General features: G+C 39.9%; 1 protein-coding gene across 7 annotated transcripts in view; it reads right to left on the reverse strand.

Annotated features, from left to right (window-relative positions):
• LOC132816471 (spermatogenesis-associated protein 13-like) overlaps positions 1 to 20,278 on the reverse strand; it is a 241,377-nt gene that overhangs the window by 68,565 nt on the left and 152,534 nt on the right. The gene's annotated exons all lie outside the window — the stretch shown is intronic.

The raw sequence follows: 20,278 nt of genomic DNA on the forward strand, positions 1-20,278 counted from the left end.
TAGGATCCGCTTGATATTCTGATCTAAGTTACTATACAGTGATTATTGGTGTGATCTGTACACATTATCAACATCAGTTGCATTGAGCCTAATTGCAGCACTCCTACGACTCCGATGAAATTAGATGTGTCACTAATATTGAATCGGAGTGTTTAATGCATTAGTTTGGTTCAGAGGCCAAATCCCAGCTTTCAAGTGGTTTATTTGAAAATTACATATGGGTTAAAAAAAGGGCAGTTACTTATTAACTTTAAAAATAAATACTATCCATATGTTAGAAGCCTTTTAACAGTTATTAACTATGAACATTTGTTGAGGCTGAGGAGGAACAAAGATCTATTTTTTTTATATCCTTTAAACCATTTCAATCAAATTCATTTCTTTTAAATCCAGTTAGTAACTAATGACTGCATATGTGGCAGATAAAAACTGAATAAGACACTAAAACTAAACTTAATGACTAAAATACAACAAAGAACTGCAGATGCTGGAAATCAAACAAAACCAAATTGCTGGAGAAACTGAGCAACTCTGACAGCTTCTTTGGAGAGAAAGCAAATTGATACTTTGTAAATGAAAGCATCCGCTTTCTCTTTGCGGATACTGCCAGACCTGCTGGGTTTCTCCAGCAATTTTTTTTGTTGCAACCTTATTTATCGCAGTGCTTACCTCATGATCAGGCAGAGTTACTGGTGTCCTGCACATGCACTGAAATACCACACAGTACTTATTAACAGTAGTCATTTGGATGCTGATCCTTTATCTCTTCTTTTTAAAATATTAAAACACATCAACCTTCTGACAATATTCAGCCACACTGAGCCAAGGTTTGAACATTATGACTCATGATGCTGATTCCATTACTGTACTTTTACCTCTGTACTGTTCAAGACTTCAAAGTCAGATATCTACCGCACACTGAACAGTCCATGAGTACTCTGCACCATGCATATCAAAATACAAATGTAAAGATTTGCAGCAGAGTGCCTCTTGTAATTGGTGGAGAATTGTAAATTAAAGCCCATGACACACAACATCCCTCTAGTGTGTAACCTAACTCCACAAATCATCCTCAATGTAATGGTGGATATAATTTATTATTTATCATTTATGGCTTATCACATCCCTATTCACAGAAGCAATAAGATTCAATGAAGTTCAATCCTTATATGTAACCACTGGTATTTTGTAAATGAAATTTAGTCAAATATATAAAATAAGCATATTGTACATAATGATAGTGAATAATTAAAATATTCAGATGTTCGGGTTTTACATCTAAACAGAACACCCATCAGAATCCCCACACAAACCCCTCACCTCACCATTTTATGTATAGAGTTTTACATATGTCATGGGTTAACCCTCTCTAACTTGCAAGTCTCCAAGACATTCATTCTCCCAACAAAATCTCCACTTATTAATATATTGAACATTAAGATGTAGAAAAGAACAGCAGGTTTTGTTTTCTGCGCAGCACTTTTATAATTAGTAACAGCTGAAAAAAAAGACAGAAGATCACAACTTGTACCACAGCTTCGTACAAATTTGCACGACTGCATTAACCACAAACTCCAATTACATTATGAACCCAAGAAGCCCTAATCCAGTTTTGTAATTGCAAAGTTAGTATCAGTCTGCCCACAAGGATTGGCCAGAACTACCCCAAAGTGCAGAATCAATCTCCCAGGGATTAGAAATAAAAATACTTCCCATTGCCTGGTCACTTCAATAGATAAATCCAATGTCATTGCTCAGAGACAATCCTTAATCCTGTTGCAAATAAATCCTGTTTAGCAGGAAATAAAACTTTTGAACATGGGCAGTGCCTTACTGCAGCATTAAGTTTCAGATTTTAGAGGCGGCAAGGGAGGTTTTGTATATTTAATGCTTACTCTTTATGTTCTGCATTATTGATCTATTTGCAGATGGGATGGATTTAAGTTTGTATGCATATCTAATAGCCATATGCAGTGCTGTTATCTTGAATTAGGGTTATGACGCTGTTTCTGCAGCCCGTTTCAATTGCTGTTAGGTTTGTGAGGGATAAGTATCATTATTCTGCCCATATTCAACATTTCCTGTGATTAGTTGTGTTGTGGTGGGAGCAAGTACAATATTGCCTTTTAAGAAACATTTAGACAGGTACATGGATGGGTTGGAGAGGAGGAATATGGACCAAACACAAGCAAACGGGACTAGTTTAATTGTGAAAACTGGGTGTTGTGGGCAAGTTGGGTCAAAGTGCCCGTTTCCATGCTGCAGACCTCAATGACTCAAAGTTAGATCGACAGAACTCAGAAACAAGGAAATTACTGGAATAATAATAAGGGTCAAGTGACCCTTCCTCAAAACTCCCCCAGTTCTGAGGAAAGGTCACTCAACCTGAAACGTTAACTCTGATCTCGCTCCATTGATGCTGCCAAACTCACTGAGCTTTTCCAGCAAATTCCAGTTTTGTTTCTGAATTACTGCACCTGCGGTTCTTTCAGTTTTTAATTAAAGGAAATTACTGGGCTAGAAATTTCAGTGACTGTTAGTTCTCCCATGTTTTCACAATTTTTTAAATGAAAATGCTATGGAAGATCACCGGAGAAAAACATTATTATGACATCAGTATTCAGAGAAAATTGAGATAAGGTTTGTGTGCAGGCGACATGAAACCTGGAAAAGTTTTTTTGTTTAAATAAATTAATCATTAACATTCTGGTGTGGTGATCACATGCCAAAATATTAAACATTCCAAATAAATCCTACCTAAAACAAAAAACTTACGCTGAATTATATAAATCAGGAAGGCTACAATACTGATCTATGCTCTCAGGTCATTAAACTCAACCAGAAACAGTGTGAACAACATAACAGGTCTTCAGATTCCAGAATGAAGAAAACAAAAGCAATATTAAGTCCTAATTGCTTAAGCACCAACTCAACTGCAAATGCCTGTGAACATCGCTCAAGTAAGGGCATATTGGATCTCAGTTGTGAAGTTTAAGAGTCAAGCATCTTTTGATATCGTTAAAAGTTGTACAACTGCTTATGGTGCGATACCAGACCGCCAACATCTGTTGACACCTGACGTAGCACTGAAGGCTATCTTCCTGACACAAGGCAAAATTGAAAAATAAGGCGATGCGTCATACTTTCACCATCCTAATTTAACTAGGGCAATAAAACAATTAGTTCCCGAGTGTTCTTTAAATTGTGTAATTAATACACATTGTAGTGTAATACAAATAAAAGGTCCATCAATATTTGCTCCCCCCTCTCTTCACAATTGATTGTCCCATGAACACTAGACAGATGTTTAAACCACAACAGCAATATAGTTTGAATGGTAGTTAAGGCTGGAACTTATCGCAGTGCGAGGTAACAAGACATTTGGATCAACTTTTCTGACAAATTATTTAACTCCTCCCAATTATCTGCATTGTTACTGAAAAGACTGAACATGCATCATTCTCTTTGGCCAAGAATAGTTCTGAACACGTCACTGAAAACAGTGAATGTTGCACTCCCCTTGGATCTATAGATGTAAACAATTAGAAGTTGAAAAGGATGTTATTTCGTGGGAAAGCACTTTGGTTTTTCAATGCACCATACTAACACAAAGATATGCATTTTAAATTCATTACTCACTAATCAGATATAATACTACTGTACATAATTTGAGCATTAACAGCAGGGAAGGGAAGTTCAGCCAGTTAAATTTTAACAGAACTGGTTTTATCACAATGGCTTCATGACCATATTTAATCATTGTGACCCAACCACCTGTTCAAAACATGGATAAATAGTATTTCACCAGTGATGGCTACTAGGATTTGGCTGTGTTTACATTGGTAATCATCATCTTGGCTGTGCACTGACATCTTCATTATGAAAGAGAATAGTAACTACTTATACATAATGACAATAACGAGTAAATAATGACAATATAAGAAAAAAGGTAAAATTCTGTTCACAGTAGTATTGTTCTACATGGAGAGGGGGAGAGGGGGAAGGAGGGGGAGGAGGGAGAGAGGGAGAGATGAGCCCATAGAATTCACTACTACAGAAAGTAGTTGAGGCCAAAATATTGTTTTCAAGAATGACATAGCTATAGCCCGTATCTAAAGGAATCAAGAGATATGGAGGAAAGGTGGGTTTAGGGTATTGAGCTTAAATGATCATACTTAAATTTGCAGCAGGCTTGACATGTGGCACATGCACACACAATTTGCTCAAAAGATGAGCAACCAAGAATCCCAACGGAATTTCTTTCTCCCTTGCCCAAGTTTCAAGCCTCGGATATTTTTGCACTTATGATTCAGCTGATGGCATGATCTCAGGAAGAAAAAAATAGTATTGCTACATACATCAGTATGCCAGTGGTAACTCATCTGTGCTAGTTGCAGGAAGAAAATGTTGGTCAAAAGTAGACTGATGAACTTCCTTTCCACCAGGTTTTATTTTCTGCTATCTAACTGCTTATGCCATTTGCTTTCTCCATGCTATTCCTGACTGCGCATCTCCAGGTACTCAAGTCAACAATGAGGATTCTCATCCAACTAACTGTCTTGGTTTCAGTCATCCTTGTATTGCAGATGCAGGCGATAGCAAACTTGCCTTGAGCATATTTTTGGAATGCAGCTGACATCCATTCAATTTACATAACCCAGCCATCTGACTTACCACTTAATCGAGAGAGCATACATGCAGAGGACCTCTGCATATGAGTCTACTTCCACGTTCAACATTTTGACTTGCCATAAGATGCGCAATGTTTATCTGAGGCAGCAGAGGTAAAAGCTGTTCATCTCATTTTCGTGACTTGCATAAATTGTTCATGCTTTGCTCCTTTAAAAGGAGGGTGTTGACAAACGAAGCCTCATACATACGGAGCTTTGTATTTTGTTAGTTTGCAGTTGCTCCAAATTTGACAACTCAATTTCAATATGCTAGTTGCAGCCTTATTAATCTACTGCTTATTTACAAAAGCAATGGACACGTTGTTAGCAATTGCTAAATCCAAGTTAGGTGCATCAACACTGACAATCTATTCTGGAGACTCAAAGTGAAGTTTCTAATCCTTGCCCAAAACGTTCGACCTCCTGGTGCTAATTGTCAGTCCAAATGCCTTGCAGGTCCAGGAGGATGAATTTCTGAGGCAGCAACCAGAACAGTTAGCAACAAACAGCATCTCTTGGGCTAGAACCTTACACACTTTAGTCTTTGCATGCAATCTTGGGTTTGCCATCAGCTCTAGATGCGGATAGACACTCCCACATATACACCTCAGTCCTCCTACTTTTGTGCCACTTACAATTGTACCCTTTATTTTATATTGCTCCTGCATGGCTAAGTACAATGTATAACTTTAACTATTTTCCTAATTCATATTAAGAAGGGTATGTTGTTGGAGAAAAGGGAAGTGTGTATTTGAACCCTTTCCAAATCTTTCTTTTTGTCCATGTTGACTCTCAGTACATAAGAGCCTTTCGGCCTATCAGGTCTGAATAAAAAAGTAAATCACTCCTACACGAATCCCACTTTCCCACACATGGCCCATAGCCTTGAATGCTATGATATTTCAAGTGCTCATCCACATACCTTCCCACCTTACTAAACCTCTCAGACAGAAATAGAAAATATTTGTAGTGTTTTTGAATAAATATTTATTCTTTGTAGTAACAGCATCTTTATGGGTGTTCAGACATTGACATCTACAGCACACAAGAACAAAATGAGGATCTAACAAGGCAGATTTCACTTTAGATGTCCACTTTCGAGTATTAACATGAACTGGGATCATGAAGTAGGGGCCAGCTAAAATTAAACTTTTTTGAATCAGAGAAATATCCCTTACATAAACAAATTCATGGGATAGAGTCAGATTGTGAAAAAAGGATTTAACTTTTGCTAAGCTTTTTTCAAGTGGAACATTTCAAATCATAGAACTGAGACAAAACAGTGGGTTAGTGGACAAATTGAAGGTAGAAATAAAAACAGGGACCTTGTGAGAATTATTCAATAAAATTATTACTCAATACTTAAGAGATAAAGAAAAGAAACCTGGAAGTGATATATTACAGCTAGTATTAGTGAAATTCAGTTAGAAATTGAAACATTTTGATTAGAGAGAAAAAAAAGTAGAGAAATGGTATTAAAAAGGCTTGAATTGGCAAAGAAAGAGAAAGGGAAAGGGAAATGGAAATACAACAATTGATGGTTAGACAGAGAATAAAAAGGAGAGAAAGATGGTAGTTCACAGGATGATTCTAATCCCATGGAAGTATTTCATTAAACTTAAAATCACCTGTTTACTGCCTAAGTGTATGAGAGGATGGAATTGAAAGATATTATGCCTCATTCAAAAAGAGAGCTATGAAGTTTTGCGATGTTTCTGCATGATATGGGAGCTATTGGACCCCATTGTGATTCCCAGTGACTGTGTCTGTACTAAATGTTGGTTGCTGGAAGAATTCTATCTCAGAGTCTATGAGCTGCAGTCTCCGCTTCAAACATTGCCACACATCAGGAAGGGGGGTGAAGTTACCTAGATGATATGTTTCAGGAGACAGTCACACTTAGACTAATTGACTTATATTTTGCCAGTGGTCAGGGACAGGAGAGTGTGCTTTGAGTGAAGCAGGTAAGTGGATCCAGGAGATAGAGTTGCAGGAGCCTCCACCCCTTTCCTTATCCAACAAGTTCAAGAGTTTTTGCTGCCTGTGTGGACAGGAATGGGGACTGCAGGAAGGATGAGCCAACTGACCACAGCACCATAGTGCATTCATGGTTGGGGGTTGGGAGAGTAGGGGTTCAGAAGACAAATGTTGTTCAAATTGGGGATAGTATAGTTAGAGGCATAGACACTTCTCTGTGACCAGGATCGAGAATCCAGAGGTTGTGCTGTCTGTCTGGTGCTTGGGTTCAGGTTTGGGATATCTCATCTGGGCTACAGAGGAACTTGGAGTGGGAGGGTAAAGATCCAGTGGTCGTAGTCCACATAGGTACCAATGACAGATAAAACTAGGTCAGAGGTTCTGCTGAGGGAATATGAACAGCTATGAGCTAAATTGTAAAGCAGAACCAAAAAGGTAATAAATCTCTGGATTACTACGTTAGCCACTAGCGAATTAGCGCAGGGTCAATAAGATTAAGCAGATAAATATGTGGCTCAAAGGGGTTTGAATTCATGGTACATTGGCATCAGTACTGGGGAAGATGGGACTGGTCCAAACGGATGGTCTTCATCTGAATTGTGCTGGGACCAGAGTGCTAGCGAATTGCATAACTATGGCTGTAAACAGTGCTTTAAACTAAACGGCGGAGGGGAGGGATTGAGTTATAGGGGAAATTATAAAATACAAATTAAAGGAGTAAGAGTACAGAACTCAGGAGACGTTATTAAAATCTTCAGCACAGACACTAATAGGACAGAGTGTATGGAAAGTTAGCAATCAAACTTCAACCATACTGAGCAAATGAATGACAATGAAAAGAGTGATGGTTAATACAGGACTGAAGCGTTATATCTAAATACACACAGTACAAGGAATAAGGTTGTGGTGCAGATCAAAATTGGCAGGTCCGACATGGTGGGTATCACGGAAGCGTGGCTGCAAGGGGAATCAGAATTGGGAGCTGAATATTCAAGATATACATTCCATCAAAAAGATAGGCAGGTGGGCAGAGGGGGTGGGTTGCCTTATTAGTAAGAGATGAAGGGTCAAATGGCATAGAATCTGTGTGGGTAGAATTGAGGAATCACAAAAAAAGTAAAAAAAAAGCTCAGTTGTAGATACATACGGGCCTCCAAACAGTAGTCTGGGGAGCAAGATACACCAGGAGATAGAAAAGGTGTGCAGGCAAGGCAAAGTTACATGATCATGTGGAGATTTCAAAGTGCAAGTAGACTGGGAAAATTAGATTAGCAGTAGTTCGCAAGAAAAGGAATTTGTGGAATGTCTACAAGATGGCTTTTTGGAGCAGCTTGTGCTGGAGTCCATTAGGAAACAGGCAATTCTGAATTTAGTGTTGTGCAATGAGACAGACTTGATAAGGGGGCTTAAGGAGAAGGAACCCTTAGAAGGCAACAGTCATAATATGATTATTACGATCTTCTCCCTCTAAAATTGCAGAGGGAATTCAGAGATAACAGTATTACAGCTGAATAAATGCACTGCAGAGGCATGTGGAAGGAGCTAGGTAAATTTTAATTAACTGGGAGAGGAACCTCAAAGGAAAGACTGTGGAACAGCAAACACGGGAGTTTCTGGGAGTAATTCAGGGGACTCAGCAGAGATTCATCCAGAGGGAAACGAAGCCTGCTATAGGGAGGATGAGCCAATAGTGATTGACTAAGGATGTTAGAGATATGTTAAAGCAAAAGACAAAGCATATAATGTGGCGAAGGCAATGGGAAAGGATTGGGAAGGTTACAAAGATCAACCGAGGGCAAACAAAAAAAAGGAGAAATAACACTAAAGAGGAGGGTAAGTTACCAGTAATATGAAGGGAGACTGTAAGAGTTTCTTTAGAGGGCAAAAGAGGACATTGGATTGCTGGAAAATGATGCTGGAGAGATGGCAGTGGGGAACAAGGAAATGAATAATTACTTCACATCAGTCTTCACGTTGGAAGACACATGTAATTTCCCCAAAAAGAAAATCAAGAGAGAGGAGTCAGAGCTGAGTATGGTGGTCATCACTAAAGGAGATGGTGCTAGAAGAACTGAATGGCCTGAAGTGGATAAACCACCTGGACCAGATGGACTGTATCAGAAAGCTCTACGGGAGGTAGCTGAAGATGTTAGAAAGTGCTAGAGTTAAGGATGGTCCCAGAGGACTGAAAAATCATTAACTTAACACCCCTGTTTAAAAAGGGAATAAGTGCAAAAGATGAATAATTACAGGCCAATTAGGCTAACCTCAGTCATGGTTAAGATCCTGGAATCCATTGCGAAGGATGAGATTTCTGAATACTTGGAAATGTATGGATACATAGGGCAAAGTCAGCTTGGTTTCATCAAAGGCAGGGTGGGGGTGGGAAGGAGGAGCAGCGGTGGTTATGCCTGACAAATTTTCTAGAATTCTTTGAGGAGGTAATGAGTAGATTAGACCAAGGAGAATCATGAATGTTATCTACCTGGACTCCAAAAAGGCCATTGACAAGGTGCTACACAGGAGACTACTGAGTAGGATAAGGGCCCATGGTGTCAGAAGCAAGGTGCTAGCATGGATAGAAGCCTGGCTGTCAGGCAGAAAGCACAAAATGGGTGATAAAAAGTCTTTCTCAGGATGGCAGCCAGTGACAAGTGGTGTTCCACAAGAGCCAGTGTTGGAACCACAACTTTTCACTTTATACATAATGATCTAGATGAAGGAACGGAGGGCAGACAGTAAAAAGAGATACAGGGACAGGTAGCACTGGGGCAGTGGAGAGGCTGCAGAAGTATTTAGATAGGTTAGGTGAGTGCACAAAAGTAGTGCACTTCGGTAGGAAGAAAAGAGGTATGGGCTATTTTCTAAATGAGGAGAGAATTCAGAAGTCTGAAGTACAGAGAGACTGGAGAGTTCTAGTCCAGGATTATCAAGGTAAACTTGCATATTGAGTCAGTAGTTAGGAAGGCAAATGTAGGAGTTACGTAGGCATGAGTGGATTCAATCAGAGGTTTGTTTTAAATGACAGTACTCAAGTGGCTCCCTTGATAAATGTGTACAAAAATAAAGGCAAAAAACTCAGATGTACAGAGGAGTGTCAGAATGTCTTTGATAGCTTGAAGCTGTATTGACAACTGCACTGGTTTTTGCAGTAGGAAATTATGCTAAGCCATTTAAATGCTGTTTTATTTTAGGAAAATGAGTTGGGAATCAAACAGCCAGACAGTTTCTTCTCTTCAAAGCTCAACGTAGCAGCTGAAATACTCAAATGTTTAAAAAAAAGACATCACGTTTGGTGTTGGCTCTACAGTATTTAACAGTCTACATATCCAGTAACTTTGTAGTCACTTTATTTATATGGACCATATTACAGAAGCTTACTGAGCAAATTATGTGCCAAGAATGATCGGTGTTTTGTTTGAGTATAACTAAGTTAACAATTCAATGTAATCCTTCTTTCATTTGTGCGCTTGGGTCTATGGTGCAGAAATAGCTGGCTGCCTGTTTTGTTTACACATTTTTGTGCGGTTTTACAATGGGGAGGGTGCTGGGAAATTTGACAGTTAAGAGCAATATTAGAAAAGGTAGGAGATAAAACTGTGCCAGAAACAGGTATCCAGGCATATTAAGAAACAGAACAATCCAGATCATCGGTGTGTGGTTTTTGTCAATGCATGAAAAATTGCTGGACATTAATGGAGAATAGGAGGGAAAGGGGTGGGGAGGCAGGAAGCTCATTGACTATCAGCCCCACCCTGGTTTCAATTGTGGCCACTGTGCATTACCGTATCTGGCACAAGGATTTGATATGCCTGGGTCTCAGGGGATAAAATCTGGAGACGAATAGTTGAATAAATGGGTTGGGTGGGAACACGAAGTAGTCCAAAGCCAAATGGGGATTGAAGGGGAGGGCAATCAATAAGGTAACGTGTAGATTTTGAAAGGGGGCTCATCTAGACTGAGAAGCCATGCCTGTGACCGATTGTATGAAGCATGCCTGCTGCTTCCTTCCGATGTACAGTAGCGCCTCAACTTACAAACTTAATCCGTTCTGGGATCCGGTTTGCGAACCAAAATGTTCGCGAACTGAATCAATTTTTCCCATTGTTCAGACAGCGTAAGAATGCTTGGACGTAGCAACGAACGCTGTTCACAGAACACGCACCAAAGACTAACTGAATGAGATCACGTGGGGCCCCGAGAGCTTTTGTGTTCAACAAGCGTGTACACGGGCTTTTTGCGTTCGTACCTTGAATTTTGTACGTATGTTGAAGCAAAATTTTACGTACAATCCTGTTCGTAAACCGATTTGTTCGTGAACAGAGTCGTTCGTATGTCGAGGCGCTACTGTAATGCATATCCAGAGTGGATGGGGTAAAGGTTGAATTCTGAGCAGGGAGGCTGTTTCATGTGTGTGATGTAAAGCATTTTAAAAAGGCATTAGCATAAAACAGACACCCAGAGTCTAGGTGAATAACATCAGTGAGCAGCAAATGCTTGAGTAAGCCTTTAGAAATTCAGTTACTTTGTGGAGTCCAAATCCTGGCACCAGGCTCTCTTACTTCACTTTCAGGAATCAATCCATTAATGACTGAGCTGACCAAGCAATATATATGGGCCAGGAAAGATTCACCCTAGTCACAAAAGTAGTAAGCACCTTCCAAGGTCCTATAGAACTGCACATGGTGCAGATGTTGCTCATTTAATTCTGTGGACCATAAAACTCTGTAGGTCTGCACCTTCATTCATTTAGTTGCAACTGAGAAGACATTTACTCCCATAACCAAGATGAACACAAACATGCATTTACAAATTTAAGAACATATTTATAATGAAGCGGTGTGCTATCAACGTGATCTCAGGAAGGTCATCTTCTTCCCTTCCCTCCCATTATGTTTTGGCACTGTCCCTGGATCCGTGGCTATGGAGGATTGAGGCTACCCAACAGTGGAGCTTGTTGGAATTGGACTTCTGGTCAGGTGAACCTAGGCATTTGTGACAAGAGGATCCAGGCACGCGCAGTGTGTCCTGCCCCATCACAGGCTCTTCCTCCTGAGCTTGAATTCTCACACGTTTGAGGACAGCAGGCAGGGTTGAGGTAGAAGATTCAGCAACCTCTCGGAGATATCTAGGAGGCCTGTGTAGGGCTGAACACCAATGGCTAGTATGATGGAGTACGGATCGAAGCAAATATATTTCATGGAGGCAACCAGATACTCTCAGGTCACAGGCAGCATTATGGAAACCAGGGTTTGAGGAATTCTACAACTTCACAGTTACTTTGCCATGTGCCTCCAATAAGCCAGTCCACTGCTTCTGCAACTGCTGGCATATTTCAATGAAGTCTTAAAATGGCAACATCACAACAATCCTCCAAATGTCAATGATATGGTCATAAACTTGAGATCCTGACTTGAATCTAACAAAAATACTGAGATGCAAGTATCTGCACTGGAGAATACAGGAGGCAGCCTTGCCAATGCATCCTCAGGAGCGATCTATGACTTCTTCCCCAGATGTGGAGATGACAATGACTTGCGGGGTTGCCCTTGTAATCACAGTGTGCAGGTGTCATTTGTGCCAAAGGGGATGAGGGAGGGAGCAGGCGAGAGTGCGCGTGAATATATTGAAAGCACATCCATGGTAATGGGGAGAGTAGCACAACAATCGACAATGATTCTCACTTAGCACACAGTCTTCATTAGCCACAACCAGGATCCTTTTCTTGCAGAGGGTGAGCAGCCAAACTTCAGGCCTCCTGGCAGGTGAGGCAGAGGTGCCCAGAGTTTGAGTAAACAAAGCTGCATGGATGTAGAGTTTCTTGTGTCGGGGGTTTGGCTGGGATCGAGAGCAAAAGGAGATATTGCATACAGAAGTGAGAATGGAAGGCTATGAGCCTTGGGTGGGAGGTGTGTGCATTACAGTAAATAGTCAAGTGCAAAATAGCAAATTGAAGATGGCAGTAGAGGTACTCGTTGACCACTTTGCAGAATTGCATTATCCGGCCGGATTGTGGGAATCGCACTGACTGAGTGACAAACTCAAATTAGGCTGGAAGCATCTGGTCATAATTTCCTCTGTTGGCCCTGGGAGAAGAGATGACCGCCCTGTGCACAACCCACTCCACTGAGAGCTCAAGGTCCCTATCAGGAAAGTGGGGGTGCAATTCTGACTTTGTCGGACTTAACTGGATAAATGACAGGAACGTGGCAGAGCAGTTCTGGCTGACAGCATCTAACCTGTTGTACAACTGTGTTTTAAATATGGTGCTCTAGCCAGGAGTTTTGAGAGGTCTCAGCAGTGACCTGCAATGAGTGGGAGGATATGACAAATGTACCATTATGGGATATGGTCAACAGGTAATGAACCAAGTTTCTGAAAATAATTTGAGAAATCTTGTTAGGCCTCACAGAATGAAATCCTCTGTGATATATATCAAAATTGACACTAAGCCAATTTCCAATAAAATTCTGCCCCACACATAACTGAATTTCTATTTATTTCCCAATACTAATGTTTAAGAGTGTATTTGATGAAAAACTTATAATTTGAGAATGAACAAATATAATGCATGAGCTGTACAATTTGATTCTGAATAATTGAACTAAGCTATTTAAGAACTCTATTCTGCTGAATGCCAACAAATATTTGTTACCATTGATCAGAATTATTATATCTGAAGAAATTGAATAGAAAATGGTTAATCAAGTCGCACCACTGCAACTCAGTGAACATTTGTTATGTCAGTGACAGCAATTTGTATTCTACTTTTGCTAAACAATGAAATACCAGAAATGGCCAGCAGAGAGCAAAAATCAATTTCAAAACACCTCCTTAAACTGTGAGATTTGTCAAATGAAGCTCTCAGTTTTGCAATTTCACTCACAGTTGCACTCTTGGTACATTAAAAATCTGAATTAACACAGCATTAATAATGTTAGACAACAGCTGTCAAATCAATTTATGAACAATATACTCTTAATACTAGGTTATTTGCCTGATCACACTCCAAACTCATACTTTTTAGAAACACAACTTTTTTTTTGAATATCCATTCAGATGCCTAGCCATTTGTGCCAAGTGCCACAGACATAAAAACAAACTGATTAAGTTTATTCTTTGTAAAATGCAAAGAAACAAAAACATCCAAATCCTACAATTTAACACTGACATGGCATGAGCTGAAAGACACCAACTATAATTTCTGAAAGGTAAGAAGTGCAGATAACAAGATTCCATAAAGAACAGTACAGCACAGGAACAGTCCCTTCAGCCCACCAAGTTTGCGCCGAAAAATTACACCTTTCTAAACTAAATTCCTTTCGTTTCTAATGTGGTACAAATTCCTCTAATCCATGTCTATTCTTCTATTACTTTAAGTGCCTCTAAAATGTCTCAAATTTTGCTATTGCACATACTTCTAGCACATCCTCTGTTAGCAAGTTCTGTCATTCTGTTCCTGTCTCAGTCGAAGGAAGATAATCAGAGGCACAGTATAGGCTTACCTCCATCGTTATTCCGGTCCCTGGAGGGGGACAGAACAAATCACCCATGTGCACAGAGACACGAGTTCTTGGTCTTCACCATGCAGGTGGCACAGTTGCTCAATGGTTAGCACTGCTGCCTCAACGCCAGGGACCCGGGTTCGATTCCCATCTCAGGTGACTGCGTGTGAAGTTTGCAATTCTCCCAGCGTCCGCATGGGTTTCCTCCAGGTGCTCCGGTTTCCATCCACAATCCAAAGATGTGCAGGTCAGGTGAATTGGTCATGCTACATTGCCATTGTGATAGGTGCATTTGTCAGGGGTAAATATAGGCTAGGGGAATGTGTACGGGTGGGTTATTCTCTGGAGGGTCAGTGTGGACCTGTTGGGCCAAAGGGTCTGTTTCAATATTGTAGGGAATCGAATCTTCTCTCAAACAGCAGTTTCTTAAATGAATTATATAGTCACTTACATGGAAGAATATGCAGATAAGACAACTAAAATATTGGTTGGGTGATCATTATAATCAGCTTTAAACCATCTGCTATTACACAATGAATGACTGGCTTCACATAATGAAGGCTTTTCACCTTGTTACATACTGAATGCTTCCTTATCTTGTTAAATGGCTCTACAATAATGAATGCTTTTCCACCATGCTAACCCATTACCCTTCCCTGCAGCACCCTATTGTTAACTGCAAGTTCTTATCTGATCTGAGTCATGCTCAGCTGTACCACGTTTCACAAAACTCAGAACTTAACTCTTTCCCTATCTGCTCATACCATAACCACATTCTCATTCCCTCATTTTATCATTTCACGATAAAAGATGGCATTACCAGCTTTCATAACTCTAACAGCTAGCATTTAAGCAAGCTATTGATACACAACATGCAGCAATTATAATAAAGTTACTAGTCTGTTATAGTAAATAGAATTTGAAGAATCTTCCCATATGGGGAAAACAAAATTCACAAGTTCTTAAATCCACAGTCCTTAGTGACCATTCCAGTCCCTCCAAGTCAAGTGGAAATGAGCCAGTTCTCCAAAATTTCCTTTAGTAAAGTCCAACCTGAAAACAAAATTCAGTATATGTCCTTGCATCACTCTTCAGAGAAATCTGAATTCTTGGATAAGTGCAGTTAAATATTTAACAAAACTGACGAGACTTCCATCCTTCCAGAGATGCTTCAGAGGGAGGATAATAGTGCATCTGTGCAGTGCAGCAGCTGTAGCTGCAGGCTAGGTGAACACCGCATTCTTTGCTGCATTTGCGCCTGTTCTGCTGTTAAATGTAACAAAGCCAACTGGCTGTTGTGGTGTTAGCTTCATCCTCCATAACCCTTAAATGATCGAAAGAGCAGGTAAAGCTCACGTGGTTTACCTATGGCTGTCCATAGAAAGGCTACTGACAAAAAGCATACCAAGCTCCTCTTTACTGTTGTTAACTTCTTCACTTTTCATGCTCATGACTGAGTAGCTGATTGAATCTGTTGATCAAAATATGAAGGAGTGAGCGGTGGTCCGAAGATGTGCTTTACCTGTGAACGGAGGAACTCGAGACAATGTTAGCTGCTGAAAGTATCTCTGCATTTCGCCTCTCATTCCTTCCTTGCCAAGGTGGATATCAGTATGAAGACAGTCACACATTTAACTACACTAAATTGAGTCTGCTTATTTCAATATTCTTTGAATTCTTGAAGTCTGTTACTCTGTTCACTATTTATGACATTGTCAAGGTTTATACAATCCATAAACTTCTAAACCATACTGCCTAAACAACTTAGTCAGTCAATTACATACAAACATCAATGATCCTAAAATTCAACTGTACAGGGACCCCATTCAGGTTATTAAAAATTATTTTCCTTTAACAAATTAATACTTGGCAAATATGAAAGCTGTTAGAAAAAGTATGGAACAGCAAGAAAACAAAATGTTTCCTGGGCTTTAGCAATTGAACAGACAGTTTTTCAGATTTAAATCTCAAATATTCATGTTAAACAAATACAGAATACATTATAATATGTTCTCCAAATGAAACTTTCCAAAATAAAAGTCAGAAATACAGTGGCAACTTTGGTAAAGATCGACATTCTTTGAATTTGCAATTGAATCGGGCCAATGAAGTCTTAATAATTAACAGAACCGAAACAGCTCGGTCTCAAGTTCTAATATTCTCAAATCTTAAAACATCAAACAAAAATGCATTTCTTTTTGTGAACACTATGCATTAAAAACACAAAGATATTTTAATACAATACTCTCACCTGGCTAATGCATGATCACTAACCCAACTGTTTTTTTCAAACCGGCATTGTAGAATTTCAAACAAATCAGGGGCTCAAGGCACTCAATTTGTTTTCAGATTACAAGTTTGATCATTTTAAAAAGGACATAATATTGTACAATTTCGGTATAAAAACAAAATCGGCCAAACATAGCTCACAAAGCACACTGAATTGAAACCCTGATTCAAACAAGGCCAAACAGTTACTCAAAAGGGACTTTTTGAACCACTATTTTAACCAAGCAAAAGTTTTAAACATCAAACCCACTCAGCATGACACAATCTACATTAAAACTTCCTTTTCTGACCCAAGTATTAGTACAACCTTAAGTTCAATATTCCTCTCACTGAAATCATACTTTATAAAAAGAGAAAATTCTCAAGGGACATCATGGCACCGCAACCCAAGCCACTCTTCCCCCAGAACAAAGACTCAGAGCCTCAAATTTCGCCACTTGGGGACTTTAACCCATTTCTCACTTCACTCCTCACAGGGGCTCGGACCCCAATTAAACACAAAGGCCTTGAATTTCAATTAAACACAGAGGACTCTAATCCCAATTAAACCCTGGGAACTTGAGCCCTAATACAGCATGGAGGACTCGAACTTCAATTAAACCCACCCAGGGGACTTCAACCGCAATACAGCTGTTTGTTGGCATGCTTGCAAAAATGTTGTATCTTGATTGAGCTAATTACGACTCAAGGAATCTGTAGAAGGGAGCGATCGAGCGAGGGGACCATCTCCAGCACACTTGAGTGGGACCACAGTTTAAAATCTTACCTTGTGGACCCATCCATCTCGAGATATCAATGTTGAGTTGATCATTGACACTGTCCGATTATAACTATTTGTTTGAATCCTGCTAACTATACCAATATTGCCAAACCGTTCCTGCCTCAGTCGAAGCAAAACCCTTAGAGACACAGTATAATTTTACGTCCTTCATCTTTATTCTGGGTCCTGGATGACAAGGGAACAAATCACCCACATGCACAGAGACCAGAGTTCTCGGTTTTCTCTTGAACAGCAATTTCTTAATGAATTATTCAGTCAGTCATTTACATGGTGGAACATCCAGAAAAGGCAACTAAAATATTGATTGTGAACGTTACAATCAGCGAGTGTCAATAGTCAACAAGTGGCTTCACATAATGAAGGCTTTTCACCTTGTTAACTGACTTTACATACTGAATGCTTCCTCATCTTGTTAAATAGCCCCACAATAATTAATGCTTTTCCACCAAGTTAGCCCATTACCCTTGCCTGCAGCACTCCATTGTTAACTGCAAGTTTTTATCAGACCTGAGTCATGCTCAGCTGAACCTCTTGTTTCACAAAATTCAGAACTTAACTTTTTCCCTTGCCTGCTCATCCCCTATACACGGTCTCAATTCCAGGCACTTATCACCCCTATGTAAAAAAAAATTACCTCATCTCTTAAATTTACCCTTTTTACCTTAAACCTATGGTCCTGAATAATTAACATCTCTATTCTGGAAAAAATAACATTGCCAATTCTATCCATGCCTCTCAATTTAGTAAACTTCTATCAGGTCACCCCTCATCCTTCAATGTTTAAATGAAAACAAACCAAGTTTATCCAATCTCTCCTCATAGCAAACACCCTCTGAACCAAACAACATCCTGTAAACCATATGGTAGTCCTTCTGGTAATGTGGTAACCAGAAATGTACACAATATTCCAAATGTGGATTTACTGAAGTTCTATTGACTGCAACATGACTTGCCAATTTTTATACTTTATGTCCCAACCAATGAAGGTAAACATACACATGTCTTCTTAACAATTTTATCCACTTATGTGACACTTTCAGGAACTGTGGTCTAAATATAAACAGAACAAACAACAAGGATCCCAGGTCTGATCCCTGTAGTACACAACTAGTCACAGATCTCCAGTCAGAAAAATAGCTAGTTCTGTAGCTATCTTACCAGCTCACCATGAATCCCAGGTGACTTCACCTTTTGTATCAGCTTGCCATGAGGGACTTTGTCAAAGATCTTATTAAAGTCCATATGGACAATATCTACCACCCTGCCATCAATCACCTTTATTACTTCAAGAAACATATTAAGTTTCAGAGACAGAACCTCCCATACACAAGGTTATGCTGCCTGTCACCAATACGCCCATACTTTTCCAAATGTGAATATATTCTGTCCGTAAGAAATCTTCGCCAATAGTTTCCCTATCACTGATGTAAAGCTCACAGCTTCTAATTTCCCAGATTATCAGTTGTTCTTTTTAATCAAGGAAAGGAAACTGGCTATTCTCCAGTCCTCTGGGAACTTGCCTATGACTGAAGAGGATACAAATATTTCATACAAGGCCCAGCAATTTCCTCTCTCGCCTCCCTCAACATTCTGGGATAGATCCCTGTCATGTTCTGAAGACTTGTCTATCTTAACACTTCTCAAAAACACCCAATACCACCTTTTTTATACTGATGTGCCCTAGAATATCATACCACTCTCCAGACTCACCATTTAATATGTCCTTCTCCTTTGTGAATACCGATACAAAGTATTCATTAAAGAACCTCACCCACATCCTCTGCTCCACGCATAAATTCCCTCCTTTGTCCTTGAGTGATGTATGTTTTCCCTTCTTATCCTTGTGCTCCTTATTTATAAGCAAAATAAACTTAGATTTTCTTTAATTCTGTTTTCCAAGATCATTGCATGACCCATTTTAGACCCCTAACTCCTTGCTTAGGTCCTTTCTTGCTTTTTTTTTTAAAAACAATATTCTTCAGTTTCCTGAACCTTACATGTGGCTCCTTTTGTTTTCTGGCTGAGCTTAATTTCTCTTGTTATCCAATATTCCTCAACCCAGCCATCCTGATCTTTGATTTGGAGGTGCCGGTGTTGGACTGGAGTGGACCAAGTTAAAAATCACAACACCAGGTTATCTAGACCAACAGGTTTATCTGAGAAGCACTAGCTTTTGGAACGCTGTTCCTTCATCAGGTGGCTGTCATCCTTACCCTTACCTTTCACCGTAACATGTTGGCCCTGAACTCTAATCAGCCGGCCTTTAAAAATGATTCCCACATGACCGATGTGGATTTATCAAACAGTTAGTCAACATTCCACAGGTGCCTTTCTCCAACTTAGTACTTTCGCCCGAGGACTACTCTTATTATCTATAAATACCTTAAAGCATACAGGATTATGGTCACTGCTCTAAAATGCTCCCTGTCAAAATTTGACCATGGTGGCCAGGCTCATTCCCCAATACCAAGTTCAGTATGGCCCCTTTCTTCATACCCATTCCTACATTTAAGATTTTAAAAAAACCAAAGAACTGTGGATGCTGGAAATCAGCAACAAAAGCACAAACTGCTCGAAAAACTCAGCAAGTCTGGCGGTATCTGTGGGCTGAAAGCAGAATAAACATTCTTCAAAATGGACTGTAGTCAGGAAAAGGTTGGGATATATGCCACAGGGGTTTGGGGGGGGGGGGGGGGGGGGGAGAAGAGGGAGAGAGAGAGGGGTAGGAATAAATGATATGTTAAGACAGCGAGACAGAAGACCAGTTGGGCCAAAGTCATGGACAAAGGTCAGCCTGGCAGAATGAACATAGAAACACAGAAGATAGAAGCAGGAGGAGGTCTTTCAAGCCTGCTCCACCATTCATCACAACTATTGCTGATTGCCCAGCTTAACAGTCTAATCCTGCTTTCTCCCCATAATCTTTGGTCCCATTCACCTCAATTGGTATATCTAGCTGCTTCTTGGACATATTCAAATGTTTTGGCATCAGCTACTTCCTATGGCAATGAATTCCACAAGCCCATCACTCTTTGGAAGAAATGTCTCATCTCCAA

Source organism: Hemiscyllium ocellatum, chromosome 6 (assembly GCF_020745735.1).
Source record: "Hemiscyllium ocellatum isolate sHemOce1 chromosome 6, sHemOce1.pat.X.cur, whole genome shotgun sequence".
NCBI lineage: Eukaryota > Metazoa > Chordata > Chondrichthyes > Orectolobiformes > Hemiscylliidae > Hemiscyllium > Hemiscyllium ocellatum.